Consider the following 9,880-nt stretch of genomic DNA (forward strand, 5'->3'; position numbering starts at 1 on the left):
GTAGTGATCTCAAGCTTGTCCCACGGTGATATTGCGCAGATGAATTATTTCTCATAGGTTATGTTTCGAGTGTTCACTGGCATTTCTCTTGATTTATCTTGGTAATAATAAGCACACAGCATTCAATACAAATGGGAGAGAAAGGGCATCAGAGAGAGGGATGTATGTGATGATTTAATGTTATGGCCATGTAGAGGGTATAATGTATAAAACAGGGGAATCTATGGAAGAACACAGAACTCCAAACAATCTTTATTTTGCAAAACTATCGCTAAAAGCAGACCTGCTGAGCATTTTGTACTCAAAAGGCAGATTCTGGGTGGAGTGTCACTTAGAAAGATATTAAGACGATGATTCACACAGCTGGGGAAAACAATTTAAATTGTGTTATAATTTTTGTTGTTTGCCAGTGTGGTAGGACTCGACTTAAGCGGTCAAAGAAGTGCCGGAGACTGATGCTGTCCAGTGTAGCAAGTGATTTATTCACCATTTTGTGACCCAAACAATATTTGCTAAGAAACTCAACTACATAATTAACTCAGTTCAAATAAACATAACTGAACTTAAATCAACAGAAATTAAGGTCAAACTGCACACAGCTACACTGACCTGAACCTTTCTCTCGAAACACCCGAGTTCGTCTGCTTAAATAGTCCACTTAATCAAACAATTTCTCCTCTGGACTATTCCATTCAGTAGGTAGGTAAGATGAACATGATTATAGTCAAATCTCTACTACTCCTCTTTACTGGCAACATAAACTCTGGTGTAATCAATACATATCACAACAATAAATCTATTTCTTTATAAACCCTCTAAAATCAGCTCTATTAAATTATAAGAGTTCTTCCCCTTCTGCACTTGGTCTCTTCCTGTGACCTCAGATGAACCCAAAAGGTATAAAGCAGGAAGTAAAACCACATTTCCTCCTTTTGTTTCTGGAAGACAGGTAGGTAAGGTAAGTTCTAAACAATACAAATTAACAGTTGAAATAAAGAACATGTTAACTTAACAAACTTGTAGGAATTGATTTAAACCAAGATGTTATATTATATAATCTGTAAAAGTGCAAAACATAAACAAACCCGGGATAGTAGATGTTTGCCTATTGCAGATTACATGTGAAATATGGTTAAATCAAAACAAGAATGTTAACTAAGAATATAGACAAATGGTCTTCTCACCCACTTTGTCACAGCCAGTTTGATCTCTGGCAATTGCATGGCTTTTGCAGGTCTGCACTTTAAAGTCAATTTCATTTAGCGCTCTGCTCTGCCAGAAAGACGTTGCAGCTGCTTAAGTAAATGAAATCAGATACGGTGTGAGGCTTGCAATATTTGTGAAAAGCCAACAGACAGTTGAAGACGAGTCATCCTGTTTCTTTCGTCATTAAGCCTGTGATGCCTAAATCTGAAACAGCACGGGTTTTCACAGTATACCAGCTGGTTTTTGTTTTAGTTGTTCTCCATAATGTAGTACTTTGTGTTTAAGTTTTACAATGTATGCCCTAGAACACAAATCCCTATTTTTTGGTGCTTCTTTTCTCCATTTTCCAGTCATTAAAAGAATAGTTATAACAGAAACATATTAATTAATTGAGAAAATAATATGTTAACTGCAAATCAAGGTAACAGCTGGCTACAGTCCTGTCTCAATGCAAATCTGGTGCTAATAACTTCCTAAAAATGATTGATTTTTATCTGCAATAACTGTGCAGTGATACAGAAAGAACATTTCTACGTGTGTGCTAAAAATGTTTAACCTCCTAGGAACTGGCGTCCACATATGTGGACATCACATTTTGGGTTATTTAGACCAAAATACTCAATTTTGCTCTACAAGGGCCTGATATCCACTTACGAGGACATTATACTGCTACTGTTCTATCAAAATTTTAAACGAATATCCTCATATGTGGCTCTTATTTTTCTTAAAAACAAAAATAAGGTAAAAAAATAAATAAATCTGGTAATTCTTTGTTTTTACATTCATCGGGCCCCAATCAGCCCAAATATCAAAGAGAAATTAAAAATGCATACTGTGGAAGAGTTCGGGTCTTAGGAAGTTAAAAATGAAAATGTGCTTACTGTTATCATTTTGAGGTATAACTCAGTTCCGTCTTTATTAGGTACACATGCTTGACTCGTTCTGACTCCGTCTGAGCTGGTCTGAATAGTTCAGAAACTGCCGATCTACTGGGATTTTCCCACAAAACCGTCTCTAGGGTTTACAGAGAATTGTATGAAAAAGAGGAACTATCTAGTAAGTGGCAGTTATCTTGGCGAAAATGTCTTGTTGATGTCAGACAGTTTCAAACGAAAGACAACATCAACTCAGATAATCACTTATTATACCCAAGGTATGCAGAAGAGCATCTCTGAATGCACAACACAGTGGGCAACAGCAGAAGACCACATCAGGCGCCACTCCATTCAGCAAAGAACAGGAAACTGAGGCTATGATTCACACGACTCACCCAAACTGGACAACAGAAGACGGTTTTGTCCGGTGGTCTTGATTTCTGCTGCAACATTCAGTTGTTTGGGTGAGAATTTGGGATAAACAATATCAAAGCACAGATCAACAGTTTTGGGCTGCTGGTTGTGGTGTAATGGATCTTTGCACACTTTAGGCCCCGTAATACCAACTGACTATCTTTTAAAAGTCACATCCTACCCTGGTATTGTTGCTGACAACCTCTAAGAACAACCACAGTGTACAAATCTTCTTATGGCTATTTACAGCAGGATAATGGAGCATGTCACAAAGCTCAAAATTTGTTTCTTGAATGAAATTAAGTTCAGCTGAGAAGACAAATGAGGATCCAACTTGAGAACTTACGATGTTTAATAGTGTACATTGTGTACATTGTGCTTTTCTCTCAGCTACATTGGTGTGTGGTGAGGTGATTTCTGTGCTGTCCTTTGTCGTAACTGCGTTTTGCCGTTTAAAAGACAGAGTTTCAAAACCTTCCCTCAGAAACCTTCAAGAGATCCTGCTTTTGTGTATTCCTGTGCTCTACATGCAGGCATATGTGACTGCACAGTCAAACAGAGGACGTAAGTAAGCACTGGTTTAGAAACTCACAAATTCCAATTACAGCCAGCTTGTCTGTAAGAACCAGATCAATGTTGACTCAAAATTCATCACACTAAAGTGCTGTGCTCAAAACATTTTTCTAATTACAATCAGGGAGCTGTGTTCCTGCTAATGTCAGCTAATTTTAGTTACAGTAATAGCGAAGTCTTTTAATTTACTGCACTTCAGTGTTCACTGACCACCCAGAAAGATTTCATAGCGAGAGAGCATGCTATTTACATGTAACAGGGCTTCAGTGTGCATGTGTGTTTGCATGCCTTTCAGCCCATCTGTACTTGTGTTTGTTTTTTGTTTTCTTTAGTACGTGCAGGTCAGGAAAGACAAGAGGGCGGCCATACTGGGGTTAAAGCAGCATATGAAAGCCAGAACTGACTGTCATCTTCTTTAAACCCCCTATTGAACTCCCAGCATGTAAACATGGCTAGACTGTCCACGCCCCACCACCTCCGTCGCCCCCAATCCCAAGCCCTGGCCCCCCCTTGGGGCACAGGCTGTCTTATCTCCCCACCAGGGAAGATGAAGAGAGGGAGATGGGGGCTTGCTCTTTGTCTACCGGCACTGGGCTTTGTGCTTCTCCCCCACAAGCAGGCACATGTGCACAAATATATGACAGCATATACACACGAGCACAAACACAGGCAGAGGTGAGCAAATAGCATGCGACACACGCCAGGCAAATGCAAGGACAAAGCATGCAGGAACTATTCATCCATAAATACTGCACACCAGCATGTCACATGACTCATATTCAAGAAATAATTGGCTTAACAATTGGCTTAACAATCCAGAGGATGTCTGCATATGATTGAGTGCTAGATTCTGATTTGAAAAATAATCCTTGACACGAAAAGGTCAGGGTATAGTCACACACCTGCAACAGAACAATGCAGCCACCACTAACCCCACCTATGGAGGCCCCAACCAGGGGCGCATTATTTTCAGCGTGTTGGAAGTGCTCCTTTCAGATTGTCCTCCACGGTAACACAAATGCACCATGTAATTTCAGGGTTTTATTGATTTCTCTTCCTGGGGTCTTCTCCTAATCGCTACACCTTGACCTCAGCAGGAAATGTCATGAGGTCAAGGTAAGATGCAACAAAGAATGTATAAGGGAAAAGAGAAATGTGGTGCTCGGTTTACTTTATAATGTAATAGTGAATTTTGTTGACTTGGCTCACATGAAACAGAACAACTGGCGATCCAGTGTAGCTGCCAATTAATTAAAGCTTTGTGGCAAAAATGAACAGAATTTATATTAATCCTGAACACTAGCAAAACAGCAATAGTTAAACCGAGGGCACAACTAATGCAAACTGAACCATGATAAACAACCTTGATAGATATATATAGAGATATATAGAGAGATAGATAGATAGATATCTATCTATCTCTCTATATATAGATATAGATAGATAGATATGTGTTAGGTAAGGTAATTGCTTCATAATAAACTCATTTTATTACAGCAGCATACAGTTCATAGTTCACTCGTGGGTTTTACAAGCCTGTAGATGAAGGTTTAAAACATATGAAGGGATTGTGGCAAGAAATAGAAACATTACCATGCACGTGATTATCAACACTTGTCAGTTATGTTGATTTTCTTTAAATGTCAGTTGTGTGAAATACAGAGCGATATTATCTCACCTCCTTTTACAAGGAGTATCCATTGCGTGTCCTACACTAAAGGAGGTTATAAAGGAAGCACTTGGTATTTTAATTTGACCAGCTGTCATTATGAAGCTACTTCCAGGTCAGTTAGGAACCTTCTTAAGCAATAAAAACAACTATTGGACCTGCAACCCTGGTGAGTGAGGAGGCAGCTTCAATTTAAAAAAAAAAGACAAACTAATTTACAAGCTTCAGCTTGCATCAACTATCTCCTTTGTGACAGAGCAGAACTTCAAGCTATAAATCACCCAGATCAATGGGATTCACTCAGCTGTTGAGAAGCAGGTAGACGAAGTAATACATGCACAAGGACAGAAAAAAACTGAAGGACAGGAAGCCCACATATAGCACATGTGACAAATATGCATACTGACTGAATTAGCTGCTAATCCAGTGGTTCAATAGCAATAGAAGAAAGACACTGCCAAAGGTGGCGAGAATCCAGAAGAATAGAGATACTATTGGTTGAGATAGTGAAGTGACCCTGATAGAAAAATATTATAACCTGCCACCATGGCTGTAACCAAGGTCACCAATGTCTGAACTTTGTTTTTCTAATACAACACTGTATAAATTGTCCCAACACCACTTGTGACGCTCTGGATGGTTTTTACTTTACTCTATGGGAATTGCCCTGCAGTACGTGTGTTTAAGAGGTTTGGTTGATGCATGACTCAAAAGGAAAGACTATTGGTTTGTTTAGGTATGAGCAGTGAATCAGGGGCACAGCAGGGCCAGAGCCATTGAGTAAGTACCTTTTTTCCTTGTGACATTTTAATTTCATGTGAAAGAATTATTTTGTATTTTTAGATTTCATTTCATTTCATTTTTTTTTATACTCACAGTTCACCATCACACAGGTGCTCCTGCAAAATAGGGACTCTCTGCAGGTGCTACACCTTTAAAATATGATGCATTAAGTGAAAAAATTCTGGGAAGAAAGACAGAAAGCCTTCTTTCTTTCCTTTTCTTTTCATCCTGCCAGCAAGCCTTAAATGAAAAATTCCCCCAGCAGAGTTTACAAGATGTTCAAAAAGCAGAATAAAGCACCAATAAAGCCATTTGGGGGGGGGAAAAAACGAGAGACTATGTATTTTACTCACCTGCGGTGTTACGTTGTTACACAATATACTGCATTAATTGTTGATTGTAGGGCTGCCACAAACGATTATTTTGATAGTCGACTAGTCACCGATTATTTTTGCGATTAGTCGACTAATCAGATCATCATCCATTGGACGCAAAACGTACAGCTTATTGCACCAGCATGCATCTGCTCTTATATAACTATCATTAGCTTACAGCTTTAAGTGTTTAAGGTATGTGCTAACTAAAAATAAAGACAAGATGATAGTTTATTAAATTTTAATGAAATTTGCAGATTGTTTCGGTGAAGTTTAATAAACTCCTTGCTATCTAAAATATAACGGGAAACCGGAGTATACTCTCGAGCATCTCACACTTCTGATAATCAGTTGTCTGCTTGACGTTTATTCAGCTGTGTAAAAACTATAACTTTGATCTCAGCCAAACCGATTTACTCAGGAACAAATAAAATACTAAAAAAAAGCCAAACAATAACATTGTTAAGTTATCTAAGTGACTTATATATGTTTAACCTGAGTAGCGAAAGACGGCGGTGGGTTTGAAAATGATTTGCCGGGAGTCCGGGGTTCTCACGGGCTCTAGTGAGCCTTGTCCCCGGCTAGCTATCAAGCTAGTGGGTAACAGACGTCTCCGAAAACGTCGGAGCGCTTTTGAAAATATGTGGTGTCTTGATAAACTGAGCAGATATTTGAGGTTTACACAGATACATTCTGAAAATATGTTATTTTGTGACCCAGAAAGAAAAATAAGAGTAATATTAAAACTAACTAGCTGCCGCCATTGTTGGAAACTGAGCTGCGCTGCACTATGAATTCTGGGACAGAGCTACTTCTTCTTCTTCGGGGTTTAACGGCAGCTGGCATCCTTGTACATGCAGTGCTGCCATCTTCTGTTTCAGTCCGTTATTACACTCTTAAATCCTACTACTTATTCCTGCGTCTTTCAGGATCTTACAAAGCTTCAAACGACGCGTCGACTATTAAATCAGTCGTCGACGATTTTGATAGTCGACTTAATCGTGACTAGTCGACTAATCGTGGCAGCCCTAGTTGATTGTTGATACATTATGTTACTTAAGAGTACTCTCTGGACAAACTAATTTGTTACCCTAGTCATTACATTACTGTTGTTTTATTCAGAAGCTTTGTAAGTTAATTACTTGTTAACAATAAAAACCCACAGTCCATTCAGTCCCACACAGTGACACCAATGCCCATCCTAATGAACACACACACACACAAGCTTCCTTTTAGTGTTTAAATATAAACACAAAGCAAAATTGAAAAACCAGCCCAAAGAAACTTCAGAGTTACTGCCACTGTAATTCTACTGTGCAAACATGTACAGATAGAAATGGAGGCTACGTTACTACAGGCTACCTGTGTTACCTATTGAAGTTCAGTGTCTGGCTCCTGGGCTGGGGTTGGTATACACTCAGGGTTCTTTGCTGTGTGTGCAGGCACTTGCAAAGCACAGACATTGTGCTAGGAGTACTGTTTCTGTCCTAATGCAGTTTGCACTTTAACACTAGGCTCTTGTTCTTTGGTGCAATGGAAATAAAAGCAAAGTCCATATCGACACTCCTCAAAAGTTATAGACCACTCTACCAACTTCCTCCTTCCTGAAATTAGCTCATTGTAGTGGAAGTGCACAGGAAGAAATAGACATGCTTGACTTTTTACATTTTTATTATTATTATTTCTATCCACCCATCTGGCAGATATCTGAAGAACTTAAGTAACATAAGAAATGCCGTAACTGCAATGTGATTACTGAACTCAGTATAATAATGTGGTACATTTCTGCATTACCAAAATATTTAATGGCAGTAACATGCCATTCCCAACACTGCTTACCTGATGCTGATAGCCACTTCTTCTTGTGGCTGGAGCTTAAGTGGTCAGTATCCAGGTGATAGTCTTGTCCCATGGTGACTTTGGGGAACTTTGTTTACAGAAGTATCCAGCCCTAGCAAACAGTTAGTCTAGCTAAAACATGGTATTTGATGTTATTTATACCACTGGAAGTCTAAGGAGCTTACCCCTGGAAATTTGGCTAATGGCAAACTAAGCTAACACAACGGGCAGGTTTTTAAAACGTTTGCTACACCACATTTTGATGTGCTAAAGGTAAATAAATTGGTACGAGGCGTGACCGGCTGTTTCTTAGTTCACTTCGGACTTACTTCAGATAGCATTAACCATTGACAGTTTCACAGTAGCATAACTGTCATTTGACAGTCAAAAGGTATATTGTATATTAAAGCCAAATTTTTATCAATAAATGCTACTCGTTTGCTCAACTGGGATTAGCTGCCATTTACTGCATTATACCTCTAGGGGCACCGCTTCACCAATTCCACTAATTTATAATACAACACCTCATTCTCAAAAAGAGCTAGAAAAAAGTCTTCATTATTGTATTTATTTGGTTGAATATTCTTTCCTTAGAAGATGTTGAAGGCAGCGTTTTTGCTGTTTTTTCCTAAAACAGACTCATTTAAACACACTGAGTCAAATACTGTGGAACTAAATCACTCGTGTTTTTCCTAGAAGCGATTCACACAAACAGCTTACTTTTGCTGTGTACATGTACATGCTGACGAGAGATTCTGGAGAAATCTGCAATACTTTTAATGGAATTATTGAATCGGGGTCACCCTGTCTGGAGAAGTCATGGGTCATGGATATAAGGACACACAACCACACACAGCTCCGAGCCGCTTTAGCTGTATTAGCAGGGTTGGGGATTATTGTTTCGAAGGACACACACAACACACACACAGATAGCCATGAGATTTAAGGGTCCCATCATGTGGAAATAGATTTTGATTTAAGTGATTGTCTCTGTGTGAAGGTTTCTTTGTGGGTTTTGAAGGAGATACAAAGATATAAAGTTGTGTAGGTGTTGACCACAGTCTTTAATAAGAAAGAATATAAATATGCATCCATCCTTGTGTTTCAGCCACAAGCACTTGCTGATATATCTTTTTCAATGTGACTTTATGTTTGTGATTCTTAGTCTTATGGTGTAGTATATCACTAGCAAAAAATTTGCATTCTTTTTCTTTTTTAAAGGTTGTTCAAATAGACAAGCAAAATGCAGCAATAAGAAACATATAAGCACATAAATTCCCCACTAATTATGCTGGACAAGATCTATTTGAAAGGTCTGATATTTCAGACACTTCTAAAGGGTTTCATCAAATAAGGAGGACATGAAGAAAAACATACAGACATCTTTCTGTCTCCACTGCAAAGTTGCTATCAGTAAATATGATTTTTGTCTCTGGTATTCTCTATGAAATGCCATGTGTTCTTTAGCAGAGTGCAGGATGGGGTGGTTAGAGGGGATTGGATGGCGTGGAAAGTGGGTCTTGTGAATGTAGGTCTTTGAAACAGTGTGTGTGGGTAAAGCAGGCTTACAGTAGTAATCCTCTTCACAGACACCCATCTGACTAGCAACAGGACGGGACCCAGACAGACACACACGCATGCCTCACGCATATACGTGTTTGTTAGAAGGAAATCTGTTTTGGTTTGCCCTGTTTTGAGAAATAGGCTGTTAATGTGCCAACATCTCCAAGTGCATGCTCGATACACCCCTCTGATATCTGAAGATGTCTAAGTGAAGTTGTAATCTTCCAGTAAAGTTTTAATTTCCTTAGGTGTGGCACCAAATTCTTCTGCGATTGTTTTAATGCTGCATTCTTTTTGTTTTTATCAGCCCTTTAAATAAAGTTGCGCCTCCAGGAAACCGGACCCTCTGTTGACTTTATTGGTTCCCGAAGTTTGTCATTAGGGCTTCCTGGCTGTGATGTCATCAGTTTCTTAATGACAGAGAGGAAGAGGGACATTCATCCCCCAAATAACGCAGGAAAAACAGACAATTTTAAAAGGCATAATGAGCCCGTTGGAGCACGGACAGTGAGTTATGGCTCTGTCACTGTCTGACTCATTTCGTCTGGGGAGGGAAATGCTTTTAAGATCCGTGGCACAACATC

The sequence above is a fragment of the Perissodus microlepis genome, chromosome 7 (genome assembly GCF_051167445.1).
Source record: "Perissodus microlepis isolate ML-2025 ecotype Zambia chromosome 7, ASM5116744v1, whole genome shotgun sequence".
In the NCBI taxonomy this organism is placed as follows: domain Eukaryota; kingdom Metazoa; phylum Chordata; class Actinopteri; order Cichliformes; family Cichlidae; genus Perissodus; species Perissodus microlepis.